The 26,096-nt window shown below is 41.5% G+C and overlaps 1 pseudogene; it reads left to right on the top strand.

Moving 5' to 3' along the window:
* Nucleotides 1-1,845: 1,845 nt before the first annotated feature.
* On the top strand, nt 1,846-25,164 carry LOC110124002 (olfactory receptor 10Q1-like; annotated as a pseudogene).
* The last annotated feature ends 932 nt before the right edge of the window (nt 25,165-26,096 follow it).

The following is a 26,096-nucleotide window of genomic DNA, read 5'->3' on the forward strand; positions in this document are numbered from 1 at the left end:
CGTGTCCGACTCTTCATGACCCCATGGACTGCAGCCTACCAGGCCCCTCCATCCATGGGATTTCCCAGGCATAAGTACTGGAGTGGGATGAATATGCTAGGTAACATTAGAAATCATTCAAAACATTAATGAAGTTCAGAAGAGAGAAAGAGGATGAATGAAATGGACACTGCTTGCTCACTGTTGGAAAAGCAGAGTCACTGATGCCCTAGGGGCTCCTGACATTTATTTATGACAATCTCTCATCACTCTAAGCTGGTTTATGTGAATAGCACTTATCAGAGTGGTGCTTCTGGATATGGTTTCTCCTTAAAGCTCATACATATTAAACTAGTAATACATAGTAATTACTTAATTATTAATTAATATATTAATTAATCAATACATATAAAAGTAATACATATTAAACTAGGGAAATTTGAGTTAAGGTTGAACGTTGCCTCTTTTCCATCTTTTTTAAGATTACTTATTTATTTTGGTGGCTGTGTGTGGGCTTTTCTCTCGTCGTGGGGAGTGAGCGCTCCTCTAGTTGCAGGGCGCAGTCCTCCCATTGTGATGCTTCTCTTGTTGTGGAGCAGACTCCAAGGCGCAGGGCTTCCGTGGCTGCAGTGTGTGGCTTCAGCAGCTGTGGTGCCCAGACTTAGCTGGCCCACAGCACGTGGGACATTCCCAGCATCAGGATCAACCCGTGTGCCCTGCATTAGCCAAGTGACCTCTTCACCACTGGGCCACCAAAGAAGTCCTTTTCCACCTTCTTGAATGAGCTGGTCTTGGAAAAGTGATGGAATGGGTGCCTTTGAGAGTTAGGACTCTTCAGTAGGTTTCCAAGGAAGCTAGATGGCTTTTCCTAGGTTTTACTTTAGCTTCTTAGGAGAGAGGAAAAGCAAATGGAAACAGGTTTGGTCTTTCTGATTCAGCCCTAAACACACAGGAGGGGCACTCAGTTCTCTGACAGCTTATGATCACATGTTTTCCCATGGCACCACAATCTAGGAGGAGCCCTGTGATAAAACTCCCTGATTGGACATGGATAGAACACCTGGGAGTTGGGAGAGCTTTGGCTTTTGAGGGTTATGCCCGACACTATCAACATTAGGCCTATGTTAGCCCTTTGCCCATGGGCATTGGGTTTTCTTCCTTCATCTTCCATCATATCACTAGTTTTTCAGTGTTACATTCGTGTATTTCCAAGCCAATGCCTCAAGAGGCATTGTGTGTAAACCTTTGAATGAATAAATGCTTCCTGTTCTCAACAGCCCTGACTCTCAAGAATTTCTTGACACTTTCTTGTGAATTTACTAAAGCAATTCAATTTTCATTCCACATCTACTGAAAATAGCTTTGAATTCCATAAAATTCTCTGCCACATTTCCTCAAAAAATTCTTACACAATTTAGACCAACTTTTGGCAGTTAGAAGTGAGAAAGTGAAGTCGCTTAGTCATGTCTGACTCTCTGAGACTCTATGGACCATAGCCCACCAGGCTCCTCTGTCCATGGAATTCTCCAGGCAAGAATACTGAAATAGGTCACCATTTCCTTCTCCAGGGGAATCTTCCCAGCCCAGGGACTGAGCCCGGGTCTCCTGCATTGTAGGCAGATGCTTAACTATCTGAGCCACCAGGGAAGTGACATCATTGGAAGTGAAGTTAGAAGTGAAGTTGTGGCTATTTATGTGAAGAAACTTGTTTAAAAGGGAGGGAAAAGAGAATATGTCTTAATTCTTCTAGTTTCTAACTCCAGTCTTAATTAGATTGCATCATGGCTCAGAGGATGAACTGATGTATTGTTAGTCTGATTCTTCCTTTGGATTAATAATTCTCGACAGAGAAAATCTGTTAACTCAATGTCCTGGGGAAACCGCTCAGTGTGGATGGAATTCGTGTTCCTAGCCTATCCCTCCCAGTCAGAGCCGCGCGCCTTGGCCTTCCTTGGGGCCAGCCTGGTTTACACATCGGTCATCACCAGGAACGTCCTCATTATGGTGGCCATCCAGGCCGAAGCCCGCCTCCACACGCCCATGTACTATTTCCTGGGCAGCCTCTCGGGAGTAGAAATCGACTACACAGCTGCAGTGGTGCCCCACCTCCTGGCCAACACCCTGCAGGCAGAGAAGACCATCACCCTGCTGGGCTGGGCCACTCAGATGGGCTTCTTCATCGGACTGGGCGGTGCCGACTGCCTCCTCTTGGCCTCCATGGCTGTGAATGTTTCCATGTGGCACCAGAAAGAATCTGCCTGCCAATGGAGGAGACAAGAGAGACAGGTTCCATCCCTCAGTTGGGAAGATCCCCTGAAGTAGGGAATGGCAGTCCACTCCAGTAGTCTTGCCTGGAAAAGGCCACAGACCGAGGAGCCTGGCGGTCCATGGGGCTGCAAAGGGTCAGACTCCACCGACCACAGGGACTCCTCTGTGCCTCTTCTACGCCTTCTGAATGAAAAGTGTCTACTATTGTCCAAATTGGGAATGGATGCTAACTATCAGATTCAGGATTTTGAGTCTGGGTTATAATTTTTATCACTGATTGGCTTATGACACATGTTTTATTATGATGCCTCAAGCACCTTTGAAAAGAACGTGTATCCTGCAACTGCTGAGTGCAGTCAGTTTAATTAAGTTAGTTAACAGTATGGTTCTAATCTCTATCATTATATATCTTTGTCTACTTGTGTTATCCATTCCTAACAGAGGTAGGTAAAATCCGCAATTATGATTGTCGATTGTCAATCTCTCCCTTTAGTTCTGACAATTTTTGTTTTATTCTAGTTCTTTTATTTCCCTATATTCTGAAGCTCTGTTATTCAAGTAAATATATTTAGCATGGTTATATCTTGTTGATGGATTAATCATCTTATCATTAAGTAATGTTCATTTTTATAGCTGGTAATATCCCTGGGCCAGAAATCTACATCTGATCTTAATTTGTCCACATTATCTTTTTTATGATTAACATTTTCATGGTACATATTGCTCTTCCGTTTGACTTCTACCTGTATTTCCTCGTATATAAGGTATGACTCTTATCAAGAGCATATAACTTTTACTTTTTCTTCTTAATCCTGATTGGACAATTTAGAGTACCATGTTTCCATGTGGATTTTATTCATCTGTTATCTTGTTCCTTAGTTTCTCCTCATCAGCCCCTTTTTGGATTTGTAAACATTTTTTTCTATCAGCTTTTTAGACATATTTTTTGTTTCATACTTTGTGGTTGCATTCTTATCACGGCCTACCAAGCACTGCTATCATGCTTTGAAGTAACTGGTAAGAAACTTTGAACAGGATAATTCCATTTTCTGCCCCATATTGGTGCTCTTACTGTAACATCTTACTTATAAATTCCATCACACATTTTCATTTTCAATAGTCAACATCTTTAAAGGTATTCTGAAAGTAGTCTTCTACATTTTTATCTTGATTTTAAGAATATTTTCACTGAATATGGAATTGTAGAAATGACTTTTCTTGCATCTCTTTAAAGATGTCATTCCATTGCCCTTTGGTTCCCATTTTTCTGATGAGAAATCATTTGTGGTTTTGAGGAGGGGGTGGGGGTTACCACCTAAAGGTACATTTTTTTCTCTTTATGTTTGATTCCCAGCCGCATAAATACAATGAATCTAAGGTTTTCGTAGGACTAGGGGGTGAGGGGAAGGTAAGTAATTCATTGTGTTAAAATAAGATGAAATAGAGACTGGGCTTGAAAATCCCTGAGCAGACAAAACCAGTTAGGCCATGTGAGCAAAACGTAATCTAGCTTATTTCGTGAATATAAGTGAAACTCTACTTAGATATTTCCTGGTGTCTCCGATAATCATAAATAAAATTGAAGTCACCTTCCTAAAGTGGTACAACACCTTTAGTCCAAGTCCTCTTTCATCTGGAAATTCCCATTGTAATAACCAATCATTGTATAAGTTAAACGACTTCTTCATTCTCACTGTATAAGCCATCGTGTATTAATAACAACATGCCTCTCTGAGCTTCAAATCACTTTCAGTTTGAAGTCTCCCTTTCTGCTTAGAGTTTCTTGCTCAATAAAATATTTATATCAAGTAAAGTTCTCTAAATTTTCTTTTGACAATTGTATTTAAAACGCATCTGAAATGCAAAATAAATTCACCCTCTTCCAAACACCCCAAAGCCTCATCTCATGATAGCATTAACTCAGGTCCAACAATCTCATCTAAGTATCATTAGTTCAAAAGTCACAAATATCATCACCCAAACTATCTAAATAAACGTCTAGATGAAACTTAGGGTACAAACATGCTAAGATAAAATTCTCCATCTGTGGACCTAGAACTAGAAAACAAGGTATCTGTTCCCAGCATACACTGTGGGGCAGGCATAACAAAACAATTAAAGACATTTCCATTCAAAATGAGAGAAACGAAGGAAAAAAATGGACTTACTGGTTCCAACCAATTCTGAAATCAAACCGGGCAAAGTCCATTAGTTTTCAAGGCCCAGGAATAATCCTTTGTGGCTCATAACTCCATGCTCTGGGCCCGGGAATCACTCCCTGCGGTCCAAGGCACCACTCCCCAGCCTCACATCCATCCCTAGAGTCATCTTGCCTTTCTCATGAAGGGGAGCACATGTTTCCCAGGTGGCTCAGCGGTAAAAAAAAAATCTGCCTTAAAATAGAGGATACATGGGTTCCTTCCCTGGGTGGGGAAGACCCCCTGGAGGAGGAAATGGCAACCCACTCCAGGATTCTTGCCTGGAAAATCCCGCGGACAGAGGAGCCTGGTGGGCTGCAGTCCATGGGGTCACAAGTCAGACGTGACTGAGCACGCACAGACGGCACATGTCTGTAGTTAGGCAGTTTTCTCAAACTGTCACCTACTTGCAGAACTTGGGGAATATAATCTCCTTTTCTTTCTTTTCTTTCCTTTTAAACTACATTTAATATGATTCTATTTGACTGATTGGTTAGTTTTTTTGGTTTAAGCAAGAACTGTTAACTATTATTATGTGTCCTGTGATTTCCAAAATTGCTGGTATGGATAGAAAGGTATGTTATGTGAAGCTCCTGGGAACAATTTCCAGTCCCAGAATTTCACTGCTTCTGCCAGAATCAGAAAGCCACAAAACCCGAAAGATGCTGGCTATAAACTCTTGCCCATAAACTATGACCCATGCGAGGAAAATTGATGACTTGCATATTGCTTTGCTCCTCTCATTTTCCTCTTCTTTAATTGTGGTAAGACCACAGCATGAGGTATACTCTTTTAACAAAATTTTAAGTGCATGATATAGTTTTGTTAACTACAGTCATAATGTAAATCAGCTCTTTAGAACTCATTCTTCCTGCATAACTGAAACCTATACTGATTGAATGGCAACTCGAGGTCTCTCCCTATACCCAGCCCCCCAGAAACCATGATTCTACTCTCTTTTTCTATGAATCTGACTATTTTAGATACTTCAGATAAGTGAAATCATGCAGTATTAATTCTTCTGTAGCTCGCTTATTTTACTTAGCATAGTATCCTCAAAGTTCATCAATGTTGTCAACATATAGCAAGATTTCACTTTTTAAAATTTGATCAATATTCCATTATATGTATATAGCACATTTTTTGTATCCACTTATTCCCCAGTGGACGCTTTGGTCATTTCCATATCTAGGCTATCGTGAATAACCTTGTAACAAACATGGGATAGTGGATATCTTATCAAGGAGGCCCCATAGAAAATAAATCTGTAAAGATCATTTATATTGTATATACAACTGAGTTAATTAGATACTATAGTTGGCAAGTATATGATCTAAGCTTTTTAAAGTTGATTTCTTTAGAATTTTTCTTTATGTTTTAAAAATACTCTTGCTGCACTTTTTAAATCTTTATTGTGGTAAGAACAGTTAACACAAGATCTATCCTCTTAACAAATTTTAAGTAAACCATACAAAATAATGACCTTCTAAATCATACATAAATAGCCAAGTAAATTAACAAAGAACAATAAGAAAGTGCACATTTTCAAAAACATGATGTTGGATGACTAACTGAATCAAATCATCTATACTACTGTATGTCCATCTAAAGTCATAAGAAAATAAAAAACATCCTAACTGTTCAATATTAGGGATTCATTTAATAAATTGTAGGACATCAATACTACTCATATTAAGTTGTCACAAAAAACATGACCGTGAACACTGTATTTGAAGACATAACCTACTGTTTGGTGGAAATCCTACATGCTGTTATTTCAAGAGTGTAAAATATGTTTGTAGGAATGAGGTCATCTGAACAGATAGATATATCTGGGTGAGAAAAAAAGCAAAATAAGTCTGAGTATAGTCTCTGTATGCATGTAACTATCCTCCAATTTTAAGAACCAGCACAGAGCTATTTAATTCATGATTGCCATGATTATAAAAGCAAGCTGTCTTTCCTCACATCGACTGCAGATATTTTGGACTTTATGGACAAGTTTGATGTGCTTATCTGGGCTTCAGAAAAGGCCATGTCAGCTGCTGTGGCTTCTGCCCTCGGACGCTTCCCCTTCTCTTTTCCGGGCGGCTTGTCTGCTCAGATCAGCACCTGCCTAGAGCCGAAGAGAGCCCTTCCCAGGACTCAGGGGGCGTCTGCACCTGTCACACGTCACACCGCTCTCAGGCTCAACCCCCCAGCAGCCTCGCCCGGGTTTGCTTTTTGTCTCTAGTACTCACCGCTTCTGGCACATATCACATGTTTTTTAATTTATTTATTCTTAACTGGAGGGTAATTTCTTTTACAATATTGGGTTGGCTTCTGCCATGCATCAACATGAGTCAGCCACAGGTATACATACGTCCCTTCCCTCTTGAGCTTCCCTCCCATCTCCCTCCCCGTCCCACCCCTCTGGTCTGTCACAGAGCACCGGCGTATGATGTATGTATAATGCATGATGTGTGTGTGTCCCTGCAGCGTACACCAGATTCCCACTGGCTCTCTGCTTTACACACGGTAATGACCATGTCTCAGGGCTGCTTCTCAATTCGTCCCACCCTCTCCTTCCCCACTGTGTCCACCAGTCTGTTCTCTATGTTTGCGTCTCCATCGTGGCCCTGCATATGGGATCATCAATACCATCTTTTTAGATCCCATCACATGTTCTTATCCTTACTTTCTGCTCATTGCCTTTCTTCTCCCCTCCAAGAATATAGTTTCTATGAGGGCAAAATCATCATTTATTTTGCACACTGATATATCCCAAACGTTGGAAATAGAACCTGGCTCATAGTAAGAATTCAATAAATATTTGTTTTATATTAAAGTTACATTATTAATAACGGACATGAGACAGGGAGGGCTTCCCTGGAGGTTCAAGTTTTCCTTGGTGGCTCAGACAGTAAAGAATCCACTTGCAAAAAAAAAAAAAAGAATCCACTTGCAATGCAGGAGACTCAGGTTCGATCACTGAATCAGGAAGATCCTCTGGAGAAGGGAATAGCTAGCCACTCCAGAATTCTTGCCTGGAGAATTTCAAGGACAGAGGAGCGTGGCGGGCTACAGTCCATGGGGTAGCAAAGAGTCGGACACGACTGAGCAACTGCTTTTCACATAAGACAGGGGTGTGGAACTTGACAAAAATTAAAGGCAACAGTGAGGATGAAGTATATGATTTTGATTCCATGAGGTTGGAGGGAGGCGGAAAAGGAGAAACCAAGTTTTAAATGAGTCGGTTAAGAGGTGGGGCTCTCCAGGGAACTGCACTCCATGCTCTGGGGTGAGCTAAACGGGCAGGAAATCCAAGGAAGAGGGGATGTGCACATACATGCGGCTGACTCCCTCCACTGTGCAGCAGAAAGTGACACAACATTGCAAAGCAACCAGACTCCAGCTTAGAGAGAGGTGGGAATATAGCTATAATTACCAAAAAATCAGATACAGATACAGAAATACTTTAAAAGACTAAAAAGGTATCAGCACAGGGCTTGATCAAGAAATAGAAATAAATAGGATAAGAAAAAATGAAACCAACGATCAAAAGGAATCATTATAGGAAAATGCTTCATAATTCTGTGTATTAAGAAGAAAAGCACAGTTCATAGAATTGTAGAGCTGGAAAATTCCTTGGAGTCCGTTTAACCCGACACCTCATGTCTCAGGTATAGAAACCTGCCCACATAAGTGCTCCACTGTTCGTCTGAGGTCAACAGCTACGTGGCAGATCCATAATTAGGTTCCAGGTCTGCAGATGCCTAGGCTAGTGCTGAATTAGTGTGTTACACATGTTCCGTGAGCTCAAGCTGAAAGGAATGTGTGTCTTCCTCAAGGCTCGCTGGGATATTGTCTGGAACACAACATGAGTAAGTTCCCTGCTGGGTATAGAAAAGGAATGAGCCCGTCTGGAATTCCCAGATAATGATTGTTGATGGTGACCATGCAGAAGAGCTGCCCATTAGTCTTGTTCAGTGGATCAACTCAGGAAGTTTTTCTCAAATATTTCTCTGGCTGGCTTCAGTTTAAGGGGAACCACTGGGGAAATTCCTCCTCTGTGGGGACTCATTAGCTTTAAAGAGGTGTCATAGAGGACACCAAGTAACCTGACTGAATCAGGCGAGACTGGACTCCGCGTGGACGTGGCAGAGTCTGTTTCCCATCTTTAAGGAGGAGCTGTAGGCTTCTCACTCAGGACTTGGGCTGATTCCACAGGATCATCCTTCCAAAGGACGTTCCTCATCCTGCTCCATCCCTGCCACAGATCTCTGAGCGGTGTCTCTTCCTGTGAAGGTGAGCACGCAGAGGATGCGCGTCTCCATCCTCACCTAGACGTCACGGAGGTGTCACACGGCGTCCACCTGGCCTCCCTAAGAGACGCTGCACAGCACGGGGTTCATGGATCTCACTCCGAGTTATGCTTTGAGAAGAGGAAAAATAGGGCCGATGACTCCCCTGGAAGAGCTCCTCTAGCCTCCGTGCCAAGAACTTTTAACATCTCAGCAAGAAGAGTTAACCTGGTGGATTGAAGCAAATTTCAGAGCGGTAAGGGAGCATCTCAAGAGACAATTTCTTTCATTTGAGTTTGATTTGATTTCTAAAAATAGTCATAAAACACAAGTATCTATAGTGCTTTACATTGGAGAAGCATATCCACATACATAAAATTAAGGAAAACAAATAAGTTACCAGAGTAGGTCCTACTATCCACTTTTACAGACACAAAAAGGGTTGAATTACCTCACATCCTATCCCTAAAAAGTGTGAAGTTGGGATAAAACTTGGGTCTTTTGTCTCTCCTTCTAATATACTGTCCATAGGACTTTTTTCAATAGTATGGCATGGACCTCACTTTTCTTTAAGTAGAATTAAATCACAAATCCTTATTGGTGCTATATATATACAGCACCAATTTGGAAAATGTTTGAGGTAAAATGAAACTGTTTGCTTTACAACAGGGCCTCCCATAACTTCACTGTGCTAATATTCACTGTAACTCTTGAGAAAAAGGGTGAATGCTTTCCAATTTGACCATGAACTTTTTCATTTCTGAGGTGTCAAGAAGAAGTGTATTCTAAGGTACACAATTTAGGAATTAGTTCCTCAGAGGATGTTTAAATTCTTCTCTTACATGTCATGTTCTGTTGTATGGCTGAAGCTACTGATTACGTCTTATAATTTTCTTACACATCCCCACACAGCTGAGCCCGGGACCTGAGCTCTTCACATGCTCCATACGTGTTGGTCTGCTTGATTTATATCCTGAGAAGTTACGGTGGCCTTGGAGTTGAGGTGAAGAGAAGGCTTTGGGGGAAGCTCAGAGAAGTACCTATCAGGAGAGTTGGGGAAGGAAGAGGATGAAGGGAAGCTTTACAGGAGAGGTGGCGCCTGAACTGGGCTCTGAAGGAGAAGGTGCAGCTAGGGAGCCGAAGAGGAGTGTCCAAGGCGGGGGGAGCAGATAATGCCGGACCCCCAGAGCAAGAGCGGCCGTGGGCAGGAGCTGAAGGTGGTTCAGTAGAGCTGGGGCCTAAAGCACAACCTGGAGGGTGGAAAAACCACACCTAGAAGTCAGGCGGGTCTTTCCAGGTGGCGCAGTGGGACACAATCCACCTGCAAAGCAGGAAACCCGGGTTCAACCCCCGGGCCAGGATCTCCCCTGGAGAAGGAAATGGCAACCCACTCCAGTATCCTTGCCTGGGAAATCCCATGGACGGAGGAGCCTGGCGGGCTACAGTCCACGGGGTCACAAAGAGTCAGACGCGACTGAGCGGCTAAACGACAACAACAAAGTCGGGCAGAGCACCTGGCCCACCTTCCTGTTAATTCACCTTACCGCTAATTCTGTCACCGTACTGTGAGAGCCAGCGCTCACAGTCACTCTCTGTAGCTAAAAGTCTGAGATTCGTGGGGATTCGGGAACTCTGTCCCAGATTCTAGGCAGATCCACAACCCACGCTCTTGTTGAGAGATCAAATGTCTCTTAATTATCTTGGGCTTGGTAATAATTTATATATATTATATATATATATACACATATTTACTATAGATATCAAATCATCATACATACAATTACATTTGTCAGTTTTTCCTCAATAAAACTGGTGGTGGGAGAGACTGAAGAACGGTATAACTAACTTGAGAATGGCACAGTGGTCATCATTAGGGGAAATTGTTTGGAACAGGAGAAGTTTTAAAGAGTTTTCAGATTGCTCTACGAAAGACGTTGCTCCGCTTAGCTGTATGCACAGTAGCAGACCTAGTTTGGGCGTTTCCCAGCAGCTCTGCCAGACCCATCCTGTGTCCATTCTGCATGGGTATTTGCACTCTCTTAGCTTTTATACTGCCTTTGTTGCACATAAAACGTGAAATATACTCAAGGCCTTTACACTCTAGTAATGAATCACACAGAAAATAGATTCAGGCCCCATATCTGCTTATTGCCAGCGTTATGCCTCTGAACAAGGCTTAATCTCAGCAGACCTTGGGTTTTGCACATAGGATATATGTGGGACCTGGTGCCTCTTAAGTTCCCTTATAGTTAACAGACACAGAGATTCAACTTTACATACACTTTACAAATAAGCACACATTCGACCTATGACTGGGCTTTGCTGTGGTTTCCTGGCTCACTGATACTTCCACAAGTGTTTAGGTTTTATATGCACAGTGTTTACAGATTAGCAGGAAGCGCATATCACACCTTGAAATACTGCTTCATCAGTCATTGAGGAATAACTGCTAACTGATGAGCTTCACAACATCATCAAACCTACTACTGGGTCAATAAGCACATCAATAGCTTAACTGCTGTGCTTCCCACTGGCCATTAATCAAGTGAATCCATCCCATCCAAATCTTCCTTTTTGCATGAAGCAGACAAATATAAACAAAATGACCTTTGGACTAGGAAAGCCCCAAGACTATGTGGGGCTAAAGTAATTGCAGCGTAAGCAGGCTATAGGGGTGCCATTGGATATTGGCTTTGAAAGGAAGTTTAAAGGACATAAGATTTGACTATAATTTAACTATAAACTATTTAACAATACAAAATAATTCAATCTAGTTCAAATCAAATTTATTGTGATGAGATACTCTGATGAACAAGACAGACATTCTTGTCTTTGTGGAGCTTAAATATATCCTTGATTGAAATGTTTACCAAAATGGCATTGCCAGGACTGGAGTGTTCCTCAAGGAATGACTGTGGGCACCCACGAAAAAAAGTGAATTCTGCAAGTAGCAATGACAATAGGTCTGGGAGATACTCTAAGAATAGGTTTTGAAAGAGTAGTAGAAGACAATAGTAAATGCAGCCTTATGGATTTGCATGAACTGTTGTGTAATCAAGAGATGAAGTTTTGAATACCTCAAAATACGATAGGATGATAAAGACTTAGAACAGAGAAATGTGTTGATATTTGCACAGTACTCTTTTGGACTTGAAAAAATAAAGAGCTGGCACAGGGATAATGTCTATGAAGAACTTTTTAAGATACAATCAACCTTTCATACATTGTGTGCATGCATGCTAAATCACTTCAGTTGTGTCTGACTCAGTGTGATGTTTTGGACTCTAATCTGCCAGGCTCCTCTGTCCATGGGACTCTCCAGGCAAGAATACTGGAGTGGATGGCAGTGCCCTCCTCCGGGGGATCTTCCTGACCCCAGGGATGAATCCATGTCTCTTACATCTCCTGCACTGGCAAGCAGGTTCTTTGTCATTAGCACCGGCTCTCATACATTAGCCAGATAAAAATGTTGACATGTTCAGATTTTTCATTTGTGTCAGTGGAGAGATTACTTTATGGTCAGTGGCCAAAAGAGATGAATTTGAATGACAAAATCCATTACTCATAGTTGAAAACATGAGGCAAATGTTCACAAAGATTGTGCCACACATGTCAAATGGTACACTTATTAGCAATGATAATATTTATTCTTTTATTTCTTAAGTAATTGAAGAAAAATGTATGTTTCTACTATACAGCAATATCAGCTTCACCAATTCCTGTTTTGCTCAAACTCTATACTGCAAAATGGGGTCACCTAGCTTATTACTCTGTTTTATTTCACTGTACCTCAAGTGCTTGCTATTAAGAAAATAAGCAAATGTATCCTCCAAGTGTGAATATATGTCACAACTGATGAGACTAGAGAAAATGTGTATTCTCTTAAAATAACCCCCAGTGACACTCTAAAAATGGTTTGAAAGACACACCATTAGAGTAAGTGCAAAACCTTTGAAAGTGGCTGTTGAAAGGGAAAATGCTTAATTCATAAGTACAAAGTTTGGTATGTTTAATTTTTTTATATTTTATAGATTCACTTTAAATGTATGTGGTAGTTTTTTCCTTGAAATTGCCCTGACATAACTTGTCCTAGCAGACATCAAGCTCCAACACTATATGTCTTGCTTTATCCTTACATTATGTTTTGCACCAAATCTTGACAGTTCCCATCCAAGTTAAAAGCTGCTTATTTGATTTTCATGTCTTAATTGGGACTTCCCTGGTGCTTCAGCTGGTAAAGAATCCGCCTGCAATGTGGGAGACCTGGATTTGACCCCTGGGTTGGGAAGATCCCCTGGAGAAGGGAAAGGCTCCCCACTCCAGTATTCTGTCCTGGAGAATGCCATGGACTGTATAGCCCACAGGGTCACAAAGAGTCAGACACAACTGAGCGACATTCACTTTCAGGTGGCGCTAGTGGTAAAGAATCCACCTGCCAAGGCAGGAGGCACAGAGACATGGGTTTGATACCTGGGTTGGGAAGATTCCCTGGAGAAGGAAATGGCAACCCACTCCAGTATTCTTGCCATGGAAAGTTCCCTGGACAGAGGAGCCTGTTGAGCTACAGTCCATGGGGTCACAAAGAGTTGAAATGACTGAGCAACTGGACACACACACACACACACACATAAACACGCACATACACACATACACACGCACATAAACACACACATACACACACATACACACACACACACACACACGTCTTAATAAGATAGATTCATTTTTAAATGTTTTCCTGAGTTAGGATCTATCTTACTTGGTTTTGGTGCTGTGTAATCACACTATTTTACTGAAACCTCTCTTCCATTTTATTCTTCTTCCTTTTCTCTTTTACTCTTCTTTTTATTTTCAATGCTGAGTAGAGCAACTCAAGACCCGGGAGAACACAGCTCTAGAGGAGCCTCACTGTCCACTCTGGGAAAGATAAGAACTGAGGGGAAACTCACCACCATAAGAAAAGAGGAAGGAGGTCAGTTACGTTCATTTATTATGTCCCAGGCACACTATATATTTGAAATATTAAGTCTTCATAAATTGCCCATATTGCTCCATATTCACATCTCCAATCACACATTGGAGAATCAAGGCTCATCAAGTAATGTAATTAATGTAAAAATTAAATTAGTAAATCAGGGCAGTTTTAACACCCAGATCTAATTGTTTAAATATTTACTTATTTGACTGTGCTGTCTTAGTTGCAGCATGTGGGATCTATTTCCCTGACCAGGGATTGAACTCGAGCCCCTTGCGTTGGGAGCTTGGAGTCTTAGCTACTGGACCACGAGAGAAGTCCCTATACTCAGATCTGACTACAGAAATTCATGCCATCAACACTGTACCATTCTTCCTTCTCAACATTATCTTAAAATACCAAAAGATAAAGGAAAATTTTTTAATTTATTAAATGATTGCAAAATTGGGTACACTTATTGTCAAATGTGTAAATATAGAAAAGCCATAAACTAAAATCCCACCAACCTAGTAATACTCATTGTTAGTATTTTAAGATATATTCTCTTTTTATGAAAAGAATTCATTTGAATCAGTTCTAATGAGATGGGTGAAACTGGAGCCCATTATACAGAGCGAAGTAAGCCAGAAAGATAAAGACCATTACAGTATACTAACACATATATATGGAATTTAGAAAGATGGTAACGATAACCCTATATGCAAAACAGAAAAAGAGACTCAGATGTATAGAACAGACTTGTGGACTCTGTGGGAGAAGGCGAGGGTGGGATGTTTCAAGAGAACAGCATTGAAACATGTATATCTAGGGTGAAACAGATCACCAGCCCAGGTTGGATGCATGAGACAAGTGCTCAGGCCTGGTGCACTGGGAAGACCCAGAGGGATGGGGTGGAGAGGGAGGTGGGAGGGGGGACCGGGATGGGGAATACATGTAAATCCATGGCTAATTCATTTCAATGTATGACAAAAACCACTGCAATGTTGTAAAGTAATTAGCCTCCAACTAATAAAAATAAATGGAAAAAAAAAAGATATTCTCTTTTTATGAATAGAAATCATTATCTCTTAAATGGAATCATGATTTAACACTTTTTATGATCTGTTTTTTCATGGGCTTCCTGATCTCATAAAGCATTTTTCTGCAACATCATTTTCAAATGATTGCATTTTTCCATCACATGGATAGACCCCAATAAATTTAAGCATTTTCTCATTAATGATATTTAGGTTGGCACAATTTTCACTGTTATATCAGAAACTGTAATGAATATTCCTGTCAACAATTTTGTGCACATACACATGGTTAACTTATAAGAGTAAATTCCTTAATACATTATTGCTGAATCAAAGTGAATGCATGTCTTCAAGTCTTTTATGACTTATTACCAGACTGCACTCCACACATCTTTATAGCACTGTTATACTTCCAGTAGCTAGAGTTTCCCAAATAGCTCAGTTGATAAAGAATCTGCCTGCAATGCAGGAGACCCAGGTTCAGTCCCTGGGTCAGGAAGATCCCCTGGAGAAGGTAAAGGCTACCCACTCCAGTATTCTCACCTGGAATATTCCATGGACTGTACAGTCCATGGGGTCGCAAAGAGTCAGACATAACTGAGGGACTTTCAGCATATTTGGGAATATATCCCTCTGCAACTTTCACAACACTAGATATTATTATTTTTCCAAAACAATCAGTTTCTAAGCAGAAAATAGTATCCAATTTTATTTAATTTTATATTTATTTGAATAATAGTGAAATTGAATGTTTATATGTCTTTGAAGCTTTCTTTTTTGAATTGCTTGATCTTCTGATGATGAACTTTTTTGCTGGGAGGTAAAATTTCATTTTCTATTCAATTTGCTTATTGTATTTTTGACACACAGAACTTTTAAATGTTTATTCTGTCCAAGTGTCAAAATTTTTATGTACTCTGCTTATTTGGTTGTAAGTCATTTGGTTGTACTTTGAGATCTGAAAAATATTTATCTACACTATCTTCTAGCTTTGTTCCAATTTTTAAAACTTTGAATCTTAATTTAATAAAATTACATCATTTCAAAAATGAATCCAAATGGTCAAAGTAGGTTTGGATGAAACCCAACTGAATTTTAAATGTACAGTTCAATTTGGTTGTAGGAATGCTCAAACATATCATAGAATAAGCTACAGGTCTCTTGTGTCCAGTATATCATGGGCTTCACATAGTATATTGTACAGAGGGAATGAGCAGCATTGCTTAATCTGATGCATCAGTTAAGCTTAGTTAGGAGATTCCCTATTACATTTCATTTGGAACCAGCCACCATGATGAATATCTTATACATCTCAGTGTTTCAATTTGTTCTGTTGCATCTTAAATTAAACAATCAAATATTCTGCATCCTTTTTCTGTCTTCTTTCACAGGCTACATCCTAAAACACAATGCTAACTAAATGTGATGCTAGCCTTTTTATGTCACTGTCTGTGAACTTAGTTGGATTTTTTTCTCATTTAAGTGTGAGATATTCTTTAATAGAACATAAAACTCTCTTAAACTTATTTCCAGAAGCAAAATACTTTTCTCAGCTTACATTAAGCTATTTTTATCTTATATGCTTGCTCACATTTTCCTTTGTTTCCTTTGGCTCTCTTCACTATATTTACTTTTTTAATATGCATGTTTACTTTTTAAAAGCAGATTGTTTGGAGTGGATATGCTGTGTGTTTATTCTACTGATGATTATTATTCATAAATTTATGTTTGAATAGGTATTCCTCTGATTAGTCATATCTACATGAAATAGCTCTTGAATTCTAGCTTCCATTGATTGAAAAAATTAGTATACTTACATTTCTCCCATCCTTCACTACCAATTTCCCAATTGTGCACTTTGTGGTTTTAAATATGCAGAGCTATTCTAACTTTTTACATTTTATATTATGCATTCTTTCAATAATTGGATTTTTTTTGCTTTTAACAGTATTTGCATTAATCAGTTAGTGTTAAATACATATCTTATTCTTTGATTTTTCAAGTCAGGTTTTTACATTGCCATTTTCTCAATCTTGAATTTGGTTAATAACCCAGTTCAGCCAGTTCAGTCACTCAGTCATGTCAGACTCTTTGTAACCCCATGGACTTGCATGGACTACTTTCTTCAATTTAACTCTGAATTTGGCAACAAGGAGTTCATGATCTCAGCCAATCAACTTCCTGTCTTGTTTTTGCTGACTGTATAAAGCTTCTCCATCTTTGGCTGCAAAGAATATGATCAATCTGATTTCAGTGCTGACCATCTGGTGATGTCCATGTGTAGAGTCTTCTTTTGTGTTGTTGGAAGAGGGTGTTTGCCATGACCAGTGCATTCTCTTGGCAAAACTCTATTAGCCTTTGACCTACTTCGTTTTGTACTCCAATGCCAAATCTGCCTGTTACTCCTGGGATCTCTTGACTTCCTACTTTTGCATTCCAGTCCCCTATAATGAAAAAGATAACTCTTGCAGGTGTTAGTTCTAGAAGGTCTTGTAGGTCTTCTTAGAACCATCCAACTTCAGCTTCTTCAGCATTACTGGTCGGGGCATAGACTTGGATTACCGTGATACTGAATCGTTTGCCTTGGAAACGAACAGAGATCATTCTGTCATTTTTGAGATTGCATCCAAGTACTGCATTTTGGATTCTTTTGCTGACTATGATAGTTACTTCATTTCTTTTAAGGGATTCTTGTCCACAGTAGTAGATATAATGATGGTCATCTGAGCTAAATTTGCCCATTCCAGTTCTTTTATTTCGCTGATTCCTAAAGTGTCGACATTCACTCTTGCCATCTCCTGTTTCAGTTCAGTTCAGTCGCTCAGTCCTCTCTGACTCTTTGCAACCCCATCAACTACAGCACACCAGGCCTCCCTGCCCATCACCAACTCCCGGAGTTTACTAAAACTCATGCCCACTGAGTCGGTGATGCCATCCAACCCTCTCATCCTCTGTCGTCCCCTTCTCCTCCTGCCCCCAATCCCTCCCAGCATCAAGGTCTTTTCCAGTGAGTCAGCTCTTCACATCAGGTGGCCAAAGTACTGGCGTTTCAGCTTCAGCATCAGTCCTTCCAGTGAACACCCAGGACTGATCTCCTTTAGGATGGACTGGTTGGATCAACTTGCAGTCCAAGGGACTCTCAAGAGACTTCTCCAACACCACAGTTCAAAAGTATCAATTCTTCAGCATTCAGCTTTCTTTATAGTCCAACTCTCACATCCATACATGACCACTGGAAAAACCATAGCCTTGACTAGACAGACCTTTGTTGACAAAGTAATGTCTCTACTTTTTGATATGCTATCTAGGTTGGTCATAACTTTCCTTCCAGGAAGCAAGCATCTTTTAATTTCATGGCTGCAATCACCATCTGCAGTGATTTTGGAGCCCAAGAAAATAAAGCCTGTCATTGTTTCCAGTGTTTCCCCACCTGTTTTGTCATGAAGTGATGGAATCAGATGCCATGATCTTAGTTTTCTGAATGTTGAGCTTTAAGCCAACTTTTTCACTCTCCTCTTTCACTTTCATCAAGAGGCTCTTTAGTTCTTCACTTTCTTCCATAAGGGTGGTGTCATCTGCATATCTGAGGTTATTGATATTTCTCCCGGCAATCTTGATTCCAGCTTGTGCTCCCTCCAGCCCAGCATTTCCCATGATGTACTCTGCATATAAGTTAAATAAGCAGGGTGACAATATACAGCCTTGACGTACTCCTTTCCCAGTTTGGAACCAGTCTGTTGTTCCATGTCCAGTTCTAACTGTTGTTTCCTGTCCTGCATACAGGTTTCTCAGGAAGTAGATCAGGTGGTCTGGTATTCCCATCTCTTTCAGAATTTTCCACAGTTTATTGTGATCCACACAGTGAAAGGCTTTGGCATAGTCAATAAAGCAGAAGTAGATGTTTTTCTGGAACTCTCTCGCTTTTTCAATGATTCAATGGATGTTGGCAATTTGATCTCTGGTACTTCTACCTTGACCACTTCCAATTTGCCTTGATTCATGGACCTAACATTCCAGGGTCCTATGCAATATTGCTCTTTATAGCATCGAATTTTACTTCCATCACCACTCACATCCACAACTGGCTGTTGTTTTTGCTTTGACTCCATCTCTTCATTCTTTCTGGATGTATTTCTCCACTGATCTCCAGGAGCATACTGGGCACCTATCAACCTGGGGAGTTTATCTTTCAGTGTCCTATCTTTTTGCCTTTTCATACAGTTCATGGGGTTCTCAAGGCAAGAATACTGAAATGGTTTGCCATCCCCTTCTCCAGTGGACCACATTTTGTCAGACCTCTCCACCATGACCCATCTGTCTTGGGTGGCCCCACAGGGCATGGCTTATAGTTTCACTGAGTTAGACAAGGCTGTGGTCTGTGTGATCAGTTTGGTTAGTTTTCTGTGATTGTGATTTCCATTCTGTCTGCCCTCTGATGGAGAAGAATAAGAGGCTGATGGGAGCTTCCTGATAGGAGAGACTGACTGAGGGGCAAACTGGGTCTTGTTCCGATGGGTGGGGCCATGCTCAATAAATCTTTAATCCAATTTTCTGTTGATGGGCAGGGCTGTGTTACCTCCCTGTTATTTGACCTGAGGCCAAACTACTGTGGAGGTAATAAAGATAATGGTGACCTCCTTCAAAAGGTCCCACGCATATACTTCTACACTCAGTGCCCCCAACACTGAAGCAGGCCACTGCTGACCCACGCCTCTGCCAGATACTCCTGGACACTCACAGGCAAGTCTGGGTCAGTCTCTTGTGGGGTCACTGCTCCTTTCTCCTGGGTCCTGGTGCACAAGGTTCTGTTTGTGCCCTCCAAGAGTTCATTTCTGGCAGTCTGCAAGTTCTGGTGGCTCTATGGTAGGGTTAATGGTGACCTCCTCCAAGAGGGTTTATCCCATACCCAGGTCTGCTGCACCCAGAGCCCCTGCCCCTGCGGCAGGCCACTGCTGACCCGTACCTCCGCAGGAGACACTCAAACACAGTTCTGGCTCAATCTCTGTGGGGTCTCTGGGTCCTGGTGTGCAGAAGGTTTGTTTGAACCCTCTGAGCGTCTCTGGCCAGTATGGGGTTTGGTTCTAAATGCGATGTCACCCCCCCTACCATCCTGCTGGAGCTTCTCCTTTGCCCTTGGATGTGGGGTATCTTTTTGGCGGGATCCAACATTCTCCCGTCAGTGATTGTTCAGCAGTGAGCTGTAATTTTGGAGTTCTGGGAGGAGAAGATGAGCGCACATCCTTCTACTCTGCCATCTTGGAGTAATATTACATTTTAATTGTATTTAAATTGAATGGCATGCAAGTATCAACTTAAAAAATATTCACAACATAAAAGTTGAGAGTTATGTTTTATTTGGTGGGAATTTTTAGGACTTCAAGACAGTATCTCAAGTAACCCTGAAAACTGCTCCAAGGAGGTGAGGGGACGAGCCAGGTTATACAGAAGTTTTACAACAAAGGGAAGGTAGTCTGAAAGTCAAAAGTTAAAGGTTATTATTAATTAAAGAAAACCAGGTAACTCACGCTAAGGAATTTAGCTCCTGTCTATGTATGGGAAAACACAAGAGTCTGGGTTCACTGAAATCATCCCTTTAACATGCACCTCAGCTATCTGGGGCCAGTTTCCTGTGTTTTCACATCCTGAGCTTCCTTTCCTTGGGGCTCACCTTAGGGAGTGACCGTGGGTCTGCTGGCAGCTAGAAGGCAGGTATTCCCCTTTCTGTGTCCCTCGGGGCTCACGAGCTCACACTGGAAACGCTGATGACTGTGACATCCTTATTTACTGATAAAACAGGAAATATTCCATTTCTCACAAGCATACCTCATTTTATTGCCCTTCACTTTATTGTGCTTCACAGACATTTCATTGTTCGATGAGTTGTAGGCTTGCCCTGCATCGAGCCAGTCTATTGATGTCATTTTCCAATGGATTTGCTCACTTGTTGTTTCTGTGTCACATTTTGGTAACTTCTTGCAATATTTCAAACATTTTCATTATTGCTCTATTTTTTTATGGTGATCTGTTTTCTGTGATCTTTATATTAGTCTTGCAAAAAAATTATGAGTGGCAGAAGCTCAAATGATGGTTAACACTTTTTAGCAATAAACCACTTTTTAATTAAGGTGTCTATATTTTTATAGTCAATGGGGTCGCTAAGAGTTGGACATGACAGACTGACCAAGACTTTCACTTTCACATTTTTAGACATAGTGCTATTATTGCACATTTAATAGACTAGTATGGTGTAAACATAACTTTTAAATGCACTGGGAAACCAAAAAAAATTGTGACTTGCTTTATCATGATAATTGCTTTATTTCTATGGTCTGGAATTGAACTCACAGTATCTCCAAGGTATGCCTATGTTTCCTAAGCTCAGGTAAATTCGAGAAAGTCTTTCTGTTGCTTTTGAACATAAAGCTCTAAAGCCTGGGTATAGCATTCTTTCACAAAAATTTGTTTTTATTTAAAATCTGTAGACATTGCTCTATTGTCTCTTGGGGTTTTGTATCAAAAATAAAAGTGTAGCCCACTCTAATATAAAAGTGCTTAGTTGACAGGTATTTTCCCCTTCCCTCATAAAACTGATTCACCTGATGGTTTTCACCTGATGCTTTTAATGCCTATTTGAATTCTGCTATTGCATCTTTAGTTTTCTTATTTTATTTTCTTACCTCAGGCAACTCCACTTCATTATTACCTGATTCCCTTACATGTTCCTTTCATCTGAATTTGTCCAAGTCTTAAAAATTTAGGTTCATGGTTGAAAATTTTTTTATATATTCAAATGAGAGGAAATACACAAAGAGTATATATCAGAAAGGGTTGTAATAAAAGATGTTTGCCTAGTTTCATATGGAGTCAAAACTGGATGAAAAGTGAAAAACTCATGAATAAATTATAGTATAGCCATTAAAAAAAATGGGATACTATAACACAGTGGAAAGGACAAAGTCTTGCTATACAAAACAGCAAGATTAACTCTGCAGACATAATGTTGAAGCCAGGTACAATAAAGTACACACTTTATTATTACATATATAAATTGAAGCACAGTTTAACTAATCCTCAGTGATAAGGCCAAAAGAATAGTTATCTTTATGAAGCATAAAGACTGAGAGAAGACATAAAGAATGTTTGTAGGTTACTAGAATTTTTCTATTTCTTAATCTTGATAGAGTTTATGCTGGCACATTTACTATGTAAAAAACAGATCAAACTGTACATTTAGAATTTGTGAAGTTCTTTCTGTGTATGCTATATTTCAAAAAGAATGTTTACCAAAAATGTAAACAATACATCCATTTACCTAATTTTGAAAATATCTACAATTTATTAATAGAGTCAGTCCTCCCTATCCACATGTTCTGCACCCATCAGTTCAGTTCAGTTCAGTTCAGTCACTCAGTCATGTCTGGCTCTTTGCGGCCCCAAGGATTGCAGCACGCCAGGCTTCCCTGTTCATCACCAGCTCACTCCCAGAGCCTACTCAAACTCATGTCCATTGAGTCGGTGATGGCATCCAAACATCTCATCCTCTGTCATCCCCTTCTCCTCCTGCTTTCAATCTTTACCAGCATCAGGGACTTTTCCAATGAGTCAGTTATTTGCATCGGGTGGCCAAAGTTGGAGTTTCAGCTTCAGCATCAGTCCTTCCAAAGAATATTCAGGACTGGTTTCCTTTAGGATGGACTGGTTGGCTCTCCTTGCAGTCCAAGGGACTCTCAAGTCTCCAACATCACAGTTCGAAAGCATCAATTCTTTGGCACTCAGCTTTCTTTATAGTCCAACTCTCACATCCATACATGACTACTGGAAAAACCATAGCTTTGACTAGACAGACCTTTATTGGCAAAGTAATGTCTCTGCTTTTTTATATGCTGTCTAGGTTGGTTATAACTTTTCTTCCAGAGAGTAAGCATTTTTTTAATTTCATGGCTGCAGTCACCATCTGCAGTAATTTTGGAGCCCCCCCAAAATAAAGTCTGTCACTGTTTCCACTGTTTCCCCATCTATTTGCCATGAAGTGATGGGATCAGATGCCATGATCTTAGTTTTCTGAGTGTTGAGTTTTAAGCCAACTTTTTCACTGTCCTTTTTCACTTTCATCAAGAGGCTCTTTAGTTCTTCACTTTCTTCCATAAGGATGGTGTCATCTGCATATCTGAGGTTATTGATATTTCTCCGGCAATCTTGATTCCAGCTTGTGCTTCATCCCACCCAGCATTTCTCATGATGTACTCTGCATATAAGTTAAATAAGCAGGATGACAGTATACAGCCTCCACCATACTCCTTTCCTGACTTGGAATCAGTTTGTTGTCTCATGTTCAGTTCTAACTGTTGTTTCTTGACCTGCAAACAGATTTCTCAGGAGGCAAGTCAGGTGGTCTGGTATTCCCATCTCTTTAAGAATTTTCCACAGTTTGTTGTGATCCACACAGTTGAAGGCTTTGGCGTACTCAATGAAGCAGAAGTAGATGTTTTTGTGGAACTCTCTTGTTTTACAATGATCTCACGGATGTTGGATCTGCACCCATGGGTTTGAGGAATCAGCAATAGAGAACTTTTTTTAATTTCCAGAAAATTCCCCAAAGCAAAACTTGAATTTTCAGGGCACCAGCAACTATTTACAAAGCATTTGCATTATATTAGGTAGTATAAGCCATCTAGAGAGGATATAACGGAGAAGGCAATGGCACCCCACTCCAGTCCTCTTGCCTGGAAAATCCCATGGACGGAGGAGCGTGGTAGGCTGCAGTCCATGGGGTGGGGAAGAGTTGGACATGACTGATCAACTTCACTTTCACTTTTCACTTTTATGCATTGGAGAAGGAAATGGCAACCCACTCCACTGTTCTTGCCTGGAAAATCCCAGGGATGGGGTCGCACAGAGTCGGACACGACTGAAGTGACTTAGCAGTAGCAGTAGCAGAGAGGATATAAGGTATATGGGAGGATGTGTGTAGGTTATCGGCAAACACTATCCTATTTTATAGAACGAACTTAAGCCTTCATGGACTTTGGTATCAATCTCCCACAGATAACAAAGTACAACTGTATATAACTCTTTAGCTAAATACAAGCAAAGAATTAGCCCTTGTCAATTGGATTTTAAATACCAGAGTTAAAAAAAAAAAAGACATCTCTGTCATCAGAAACTTCTGCAGATAAGAATCTATCCCATTCATGAAGATTTCCAAGGGAGAATGTACCATCCCCTCTATTGTGAATTCATTTCCAAACATTGAGATTGGAAACTGGACACTATATAGGCAATTCCAAATCAAAAGCAAAATCTTAAGTCCTTGATTCTACTCACACAGTTAAGTAATTCAGGAAAGGAAGTCCGAGCAGCTTCTGGTCTTCTTCCGCAGGAGACGTGTTTGCTAGGAGTCCTGTCAATCAGTCCGGCCCCACGGAGTTTGTGTTTCGGGTCTTCACCAGCGCCCCGGAACTCCAGGCCCTCCTCTTCGTCCTCTTCCTGGTTCTCTACTTGACGATGCTCTGTGGCAGCACAGCCGTCATCTGGGTGGTGTGCGCACACGGCTCCCCCCACACCCCCATGTACTTCTTCCTATGCAATCTGTCTTTCTTGGAAATCTGCTACACCACCGTGGTGGGACCCTTGATGCTTTCCAACATTTCTGGGGCGCAGAAGCCCATCCCACTGGCTGGCTGTGGGGCCCAAATGTTCTTCTTCGCCACCCTGGGCAGCACTGACTGCTTCCTCTTGGCGATCATGGCCCATGGCCGCTACGTGGCCATCCGCCCCCGCTGCATTACACGCTCATCGTGACCCGGAAGCTCTGCGTCCGGATGGTGGGCTGTGCCGCGGGCCTGGCCCTCCTCCTCTCCCTGCAACTTACCACCTAATCTTCACCCTGCCCCTCCGCGGGCACCGCCGCGAAATCAACCACTTCCTGTGTGACGTTCCCCGGTCCCGCGGCCGGCCTGCGCGGACACCCGCGCGCACCAGGCCGCGCCCTCCGTCGTGGGCAGCCTCGTGCTGACCGCGCCCGTCCTCCTCCTCTCCGTCTCCTCCGTGCGCCTCGGCTCGGCCATCCTGCGCGCCCGCTCTGCGGCAGGCCGCCGCCGGGCCTCCTCCACCTGCTCCCCGCGCCTCGCCGTGGTCCTGATGCAGCACGGCTGCTGCTGCCTGGTCTCCCTGCGCCCCCGGCCCAGCACTCGGAGGACGAGGGCCGCCAAACCGCCCTGATCCACACCTTCGTCACCCCTTACTCAACCCCCTGATCTACACTCTGCGCGACAAGGATGTCAAAGGCGCTCTGAAGAATGCCTTCATCACTAAAGCATTGAAGACTTAGGGGGCTGGGGTGGGTGTCTGTCACTTGCCACTGTGACAACGATAGCACTTCCATGCTTTCCCACCCTGTGCCGTTGGTGTGACTTTTTGCCCTATCTGCCCCAGGTGCACAACCTGTCCTCGTAATAGCAGAGTCCAAGACGAAAGACTCCGTCTTCCTGCCTGGTAATGAGGCATGAGTCCAAGACGAAAGACTCCGTCTTCCTGCCTGGTAATGAGGCGTGCTGGGACCTGGGACTCCTGCTTGCAGTGCTTGCTCATGAGACAGCACTTGCAGCATTACCCTCCAATTAAAAATAAAGTTTAAAAAATAAATTGGTATAACCTTTTGTAACAGAAAATTCGGTCCCTGCCCGCCCAGTGCTGAGTAAGAGTAATGAGGACAACCTGGATATGTTCCAGTGTCTCCTGCTTTATGGTCTATGGAAACCTGAATAGAATTTGTATCCTACTGTGTGTGAACAGCTTGTAAATCTTTATTATGTTGAATTGGTTCATAGTGCTTTTCATGTCTACTAGATCCTTCAACTGAAATGGCAACCCACTCTACTTGCCTGGAGAATTCCTTGGACAGACAGGCCTGGCAGGCTGCAGTCCATGGGGCTGCAAAAAGTCAGACACAACTGAGCAACTAAGCATCAACAATACCCTTCTACTTTTCTGTGTGTCCATTCTATTAATTTTTGAGTGTTTGATATTGAAACTCTAACTAAAAATCTTAATTTATCTTCTTAAAAAGATAATTGTAATATATAGTGGAACTAAATGTAACTTTGTTCTGTATTTTCCAAGTCTCTTATAAATGTGTTATCAATACCTTCGTAATTTAAAAAATAACAAAAAAAAGAGTAATGAGGATAAGGTTGTGAGGACAAAGGAAAGAGAAATTCATTAATTTGCTGGCAAACGAGGAGGGTTGCAGACTAGTATCTTGAAAACTACCCTCCTGCTCTCTGAAAGAGGGTAGGTCAATTAAGGAGAATTATGAGGGTGGGGGTGGCAGGGCTATGTGACCAAGGCTTCACTGAGCAGGTGCAACTCTTCTTAA

The sequence above is a fragment of the Odocoileus virginianus genome, chromosome 10 (genome assembly GCF_023699985.2).
Source record: "Odocoileus virginianus isolate 20LAN1187 ecotype Illinois chromosome 10, Ovbor_1.2, whole genome shotgun sequence".
Taxonomy (NCBI): domain Eukaryota; kingdom Metazoa; phylum Chordata; class Mammalia; order Artiodactyla; family Cervidae; genus Odocoileus; species Odocoileus virginianus.